Source organism: Cebus imitator, unplaced genomic scaffold (assembly GCF_001604975.1).
Source record: "Cebus imitator isolate Cc_AM_T3 unplaced genomic scaffold, Cebus_imitator-1.0 Scaffold10, whole genome shotgun sequence".
In the NCBI taxonomy this organism is placed as follows: Eukaryota; Metazoa; Chordata; class Mammalia; order Primates; family Cebidae; genus Cebus; species Cebus imitator.
The window spans coordinates 802145-809592 of NW_016107325.1; positions in this window are offsets into that span (position 1 = coordinate 802145).

Here is a 7448-nt window from a genome sequence, read left to right on the forward strand (position 1 = left end):
TGAGCTATGATCTCACCATTGCACTCCAGCCTAAGCAACAGAGCAAGACCTTGTCTCAAGAACAAAACAGAACAAAAACAATTAGAGAGCCCTGGCTCATTTCCCTTCCCAGTGTTCTGCCAATACCACCTGTAAAAACCTTTCTGCCCCTTTATTGGCCTCAGGATTTCCATTGAAATCTGCTCCTTTCATTTGAAGATTTAGGTATTCAAAGCGAGTGAATTAGGCCTTTTGTAGAACCTTAAAGATGTGTTATTTTGTTCAGTTAAGAAGTGCCATTAAAGTCATTTGTCATGCTAAGAGGATTCCATTTAAAGATTTACCCATTTAAAGATTACCCAAGTTTTTAGTATTGAGACAGATGGTACCACAGTAAAAGTAGTGATGTCCTTGAAAAGCTGTCAGTTTTGTTTGGGAAAGTAAATGTTCATATAGTGATCAATAAGGCTTGTAGGATATGCATGTTTAATAATTCTATAATTAATTCTGTCAGATATTTCTGGTCCTAGATGAATCTGGGTGAAGAGAGATGGTAATATGACCTCTGATAGAGAGCATGGTGAGGTTCATGAATACAAATTTTAGACACAAATGGATTTGTCCTAACACATTAGTTGTAGAATTCATAGGCGGGACTCTATCTCTGTACCATATCATCGTAGTTACATCTGGGTCTTTAAGGCACACGCAGCCCACTTAATTTTCTGAAAAGTAGTTACTTGAAGTTAAGTTTATGCTTGAATTTCTAATATATATAATGGACACAGTTATAAATACATAGAAGAGAAATGCAGAACCTAACGACATCCCCCTATATCCATCCCAGTAATACATGACATTGTAAAGGGACCCAGACATAGCTCTGAAATCTAGTTGGAATTCCTATTACCCCTCTCTTTTTGTATCTCTGGTCTATCTTAATAGAATGGATAGCATAGGGCTGGTATATAGAGTCTTGTCCTCATCTGTATCATAGAGAACTACATGGCAGATGTCTTCATAAATATCATTGATATAAGATTTCTCCTATATCAACAACTTTATAATACATTCAACTTTGGTATTTAGATTATATGTCTTACATTCAAGAACTCTTCACCCACTGCTGCCCACGTATGCTGACAACTGTTCTGATCCCAGCAGGAGTAACAGATTTTATTTCTTAAGCACTGCAGAACTACGACCAGAGTCTTATTATTAGATGAAAGATCCTCATACTAGCTTTGCAATAGAGAAAAAAGAAAGAATTGAGATGAAAATAATCTAGGCTATTTAAAAATGCCCCACATTCAAAATTATAACTGAATTTGATTTTCAAAGGCAACACATTCAAATGTTCAAAACTCAAATGATACAAAATTGTATACAGAGAATAATTTCTATGTTATCTTTGTTCCCCTGCCATCCAGTTCTTTCCAGTCTAAACCAATATTATAAAATGTTTGTATTTTCTCACAGAGATAGTCTATGTATATAGAAGCACACAAATGTTTGAGCATGAATCTTATCTATTTTCTTTTCACAACTTATCTTGGGGATAGTTAGTATGAGCACATAAAGAGTTTAAATTGTTTTCTGGTTGCATACTATTTCACTGCAAGAATGGTCATAGTTTATGTCAGTACCAGGTAGATGGACAGTTGAGTACCAAATAGATGGAAACTTAGGTTGTTTCCAATCTTTTGCTAGGACAAAGGTATCCTTCGAACTATATCATTTTGCTTATGGGTAGGAATTTCTTTGGAATAAATTCTTAGAAGTAAAATATTTTGATGAAAGCTATGTATTGTCATTTTTTAAGGAATGTAATTTATTCCTTTTTAACTGTGATTTTAAAAATTCAAAGAAAGAAAAGGATAAAATTCGGAAAAATCAATATTCCTCATACCCCCATTGCCCGACTCACTTTTACTTTCCCCAGGAGCATATATGTTACCACTTCATATATATGCTTTCAGAGATCTTATACACACACACACACACACACACACACACACGCAAGCTTACACATATGCCTATGTGCACACATGAAAGTTCATATAGGGTCATTTTATTTGTTTATGCAAATTTGTGTTTTCTTCTGCATTGTAGTCTACAGAAATCAGAAGGTTCTTCCCAAGGTGCTGGCTGAAATGGTTCATTGTAACCATTTAAGACAGAAATATTCTCTTCTTGCCTCATGTGTCATCATCATTTAATGTGATACAATACATTCCACCAGTTTTCACTATACACATCTGTTCTGTGTGGAGGAAAGAGAGCTGTAGAAAATAACCCTGCATTTCCTTAGCCCCTAAATTTCTAACAAGATCCAATCTAGAGTTTGTCTTGTATGCCTGGTGAAGAATGGGCACCCTGTAATCCTAACCTTCCTCTAAGGATTCCCTTCTTCTTCCACTTCTGTGGGATACCTTGTTTTCTCCAACCCATGTAACCCTCTTTTTCTTTATGTTCTTTCTGTCTCTCTGTCTCCCTCCACCCCCTTACATGCATTCTCAGTCTCAAAATATATCTTCCAATAGCCTCAAAGTAAGCAAGAGTGTCTGGGAAGTACATTTTTTGAGATCTTTTACATTTCTGAAAATCTCTTTATTCTCTTTAACCACCCCCCCAACATCTGATTAATAATTTGTCCTAATAGAGTTCTAGGTGGGAAGTTTCTTTTGTTTTTTTTGTTTGTTGTTTGTTTGGTTTTTTTCAGAAATTTATAGGCATTGCTGCAGTCTTGCTGTCAAATCCAATGATATTGTGATCTCCTTTTTTTTTTTTTTTTTGAGATAGGGTCTCAGTCTGTTACCCAGGCTATAGTACAGTGGCACAATCATGGCTTACTGCAACCTTGACCTCCCAGGATCAAGAGATGCTCCTGCCTCAGCCTCCTGCCTCCTGAGTAGTTGGGACTACAGGCCCAAACCACCATGCTTGGCAATTTTTTATAGAGAGAAGGTTTTGCCATGGTTGCTTAAGCTGATCTCAGACTCCTAGGCTCAAGTGATTCACCCACCTCAGCCTCTCAAAGTGTTGGCATTACAGGTGTGAGCCAAACCACCCAGCCCTCATTGTGATATTTAACTCAATTTTTTCCTCTCTGGAAAATTTTATGATCTTCTATTTGTCCCCAGTGTCCTAAAAATTTCCAGTGATATGCCTTAATGTGATTTTATTTTTATCCATTGGTCTTTCAATCTGGAAACTACAGGTTGGGGAATTTTATTTTCTTTTCTTTTCTTTTTAAAGATGGGGTTTCACCATGATGGCCAGGCTGGTCTTGAACTCCTGACCTCAGGTGATCCACCCACCTCGGCCTCCCAAAGTTCTAGGATTACAGGCGTGAGCCACCGCGCCCGGTGGGGAATTTTCTTAAATTACCCCCCTTTTAATGATTTCCTTCTGTAATTTTTTTCTCCCTTTTTGAAATTCTTTTTTTTTCTCTTTAAATGATAGACCTCCTTGACTGGGTCTCCAGGTTTTCTGTTCCCTACTCTTTTTCATCTCATTTTGTTTTTGCAGAGAAATTTTCTCAATTTTATTTTCCAACTTACATTCTTATATATTCTAAACTTTATTTATTTTTAATGTGGCAAAATACACATAAAATTTGCCATTTTAATCATTTTTGAGTATACATTTCAGTGGCTTATTAAGTACACTCACATTGTTGTGCAGCCTTTGTTACCATGTATCTCCAGAACCTTTTCATCTTCCCAAACCGAAACTCTGCGCCAATTGAACAAAAACTTCAAATTCCCCTCTTCCTCAGCCTCTGGCAACCAGCATTTTATTTTCTGTCTCTACGAATTTGATTACTACTCTATGTACCTCATGTAAGTGAAATCATACACTATTTGTCCTCCTGTGACTGGCTCATTTCATTTAGCATAATGTCTTTAAGATTCATCCATGTTGCAGCATGTGTTAGAATTTTTTGCCTTTTTAAAGACTCTGTAATGTTCCACTATGTACAGTTGGGCTTCCATATCTGTGAGTTCCACATCTAGATTCAACCAATCCCAGATAAAAATTATTCAAAAAACAATGACGTTTGTACTGAGCAGTATAGACTTGTTTTTCTTGTCTCTATTTCCTAAACAATACATTATAGTAACTATTTTCATAGCATTTACATGGTATCAGGTACTATAAGTAATCTATAAATTGTTTAAAGTATACTGGAAGATTGTGTAGTTTATATGCAAATACTATGCCATTTTATGTTTTATTTTAATTTTTAATTTTTTTCTTTTAAAAATGAGGTCTCTCTGTTGCCCAGGTTGGAGCACAGTGGAACCATCATATTAATAGCATACTATAGCCTCAACTCCTAGGCTCAAGCGATCCTCCAGCCTCAGCTTCCAGTCCAAGTAGCTGGATCCACAGGTGTGTACCACTACATTTGACTTACACCATTTTATATAAAGGACTTGAGAATCCATGGACTTTGGAATCCTTGAGAGGTCTCTGGGAACCAATTCTGCCCCATGGATACCAAGGGACAACTATATCATATTTTTTTATACATTCATTTATTGGCAGACACTTGGGTTGCTTCTGCATTTTGGCTGTTGTAAATAATACTACAATGAACATCGGTGTATTATATTTTTATGTGTGCTATTGTATATATTTTTATTTTTCAAGAGTTCTCTTGTTCTGTGTTCCATTTTTATACTTTTTTCTATCAAGGCTGTAATATCTTTTCTTAATTCTCTAAGGATATGAACGATATGTATGTATGTGTATATATGTATATTAATGTATGTGTGTGCACATTTTTAAAATTTGTTTTTCTCTGCATGGTAGCCATTTCCTGAAATTGCATTTGATTGTTTACTTTGGTGCCTCTTTTCCGTGTTAGAAGTTTTCTTGTACTTCTTGATTTCTTGTACTTCAGATTTCTTGTACTTCCTGATTTTCTGCTCTTCAGAATGGAGACTAAAAAGCTGATTGGGAGTTCAGCATGCCTATGAGGCTCAGTAACCTTGAGCTTTGCTGCAAGACAATCTGGAAAGAGTGCTTGTTGGATATCCTTGTTAGCAGTCATGTCTTTCCACTTATGCTGGTCAGGTTACCAAAGAAAACTCTACCTATCTCCTCTTTCAATGGTAGAGACCTGGCTCTAGAGACGGAGTGTCCTGGATGCTCAGTGTGGAAAGGGGTATAAGAGGATGTGTTCAACAGAATATATAGGTCTTCAGATATTCCTATCCTTACTCAGTCCAGAAGCAGTACTGTACATTTCTCCAGAAAATAAAACCACAGACTTATGACCAAACTAGGAGAGTCAATCTCCTACTGGCATGGAGCTGAGAAAGAGAATAAGGAGATGACTACGTCTGAGTCAGCTTTCACCTACTCCTTCCTATTTTAGCAGTGGTCATTCTTCCTTCATTTTCAGTTCCAGAATTATCTTACCATTTCTTGAAACTTTTAAGGATTCTCTTGTATTAATGGAGATGCTTCTTAGCTTTCGCCATTACCAACTTGGTTTTCACTCTCTGGGATCTGTAAAGGCAGTCAGGGTTCATTCATCTCCTTTTCAGTTTTCAAAACTATGTTACTCTTATCTCCTCTCTTACTCTCATCTTTTTGTGTCTCCAAACAAAATTTCTTCAAGATTGCTTTAACAGAATTTCCCGAAGTGGTGGTGGTTAATGTGTGTGCAATCCTCACTCTAACTGAGCTGGCATGGCACAGTTCATGCTTGATGGGAAAAGAAGTAAGGACCTTCTTGATTCACCAAACTTTCAATAGATTTAAGGATTCAAAATTTAGTTTTATGCCATTAACTTAATGTTGCCTTATTGAAAATCCTCTCATTTCATCATCTTAAAGTAATATCTAGAAATTGGCTTCTTTCTTTACAATGAAGACTTTAAAGTTTGGCTTTAAAGTACCATTTAAAGTATCATATAAAGTACCATCCTGAAAAGCCAATTGACATGTCAGCACTTAAATCTATTTTTAAATGTAAAATTTGCTTATAGATACTCTAGTAGAAGGAATCACTGAGAATATTGTAGTTACTTATGATGGACTTTAAATTATAAAGGACGGCCAGGAGAGGTGGTTCACACCTGTAACCCAACACTTTGGGAGGCCTAGGTGAAAGGATGGCTTCAGGCTAGGAGTTCAAGACTAGCCTGGGCAAGCTAGAGAGACCTCGTCGTTACAAGAAAAATTTAAAAATTGCCAAGTGTGGTGGTTTTTGCCTGTAGTCTCAGCTACTCAGGAGGCTGAGGTGAAAGAATCGCTTGAGCCCAGGAGGTCAAGGTTTCAGTGAGCCGTGATTGCACCACTGCACTCCAACCTAAGCAACAGAGCAAGACTCGTCTCAAAAAAATTACTTAAAAAAATATGTTGCTTATACCCATTACTGGAGATAATAAATAAATAAATAAATAAATATAAATGATTTGTAGTGTTTGGTCCCTATTTATTAAAAAAAAAGACTCCTCTAGGAGGTTTTTTTGAAAAATATATTATTTGAGATGATTACAATTGGTCAAATTCAAGTACTGTTGCAATAATCAAATGAACCTGCAAGAAAAAATTAAAAATAAAAATGGCACCTGGTTATTACCCAGATATATCTGTTCTCTCTGCTTCATTTTAGTCATAGCTATTTAATTTCCTGAAACAAAAAACAAACAGATTTTTCACTAATGTCAGTACTGCAGAGCTAGCACAGGATAGAAGAGCCAGCTGTACTCGATTTTGTCTTATGCATCATCAACAAAATTGGCAGCTAAGTTCTGATTTCAGAGTCTTTATGGTTAATGATGATGTACAAGCTGTGCTTGATTTTCAGATACAAGACTGATCTTACTTTGCTGACAGAAAAATCTATTTTTGATATGTAAATTGAACAAATTTGATGCAAAATGATTGATGTAGGATAAACGCAGATCATGAAGATATCATTTTTAGACTCATCTCTAACCCTAAGACCATTCAGCCTTCTTATTATTACCCTCTTCATTTCTACAATTATTAGCATTACAATGATGGCAACAAAGCTTTAACTAAAATTGCATTTATGTTTTATGAATGAGTCATATATTGATGACCATTATACTCTTAAGAATGTGATTGCAATGAAAAGGAGCAACAGAACTAATTAGTAATTGATTATATTAGCAGCCCTGTTCTGGGTATAATGCTAATTCAGAACCATGTTACAGGTGATCATGGGTAAAATCTAACATTATGTAAAGAATTGTAGAACAAATAAGGTGTGAAAGAGAGAAAAAATGCTTCCTTGATTATAAGCTCTTTGACAATAGATATTATATCTCAATCACTGCTTAGGGCAGCTACTACATTTTTAAATTTATACAAGTTAATTTGATTTTACTTGCTAATGGTATACCACTGGATTTTATTTTAGAGGCAGCAATATTGGCCTTATGCAAAATTATGAGGCTATAAAATCTTGTCTTAGCTTTTTT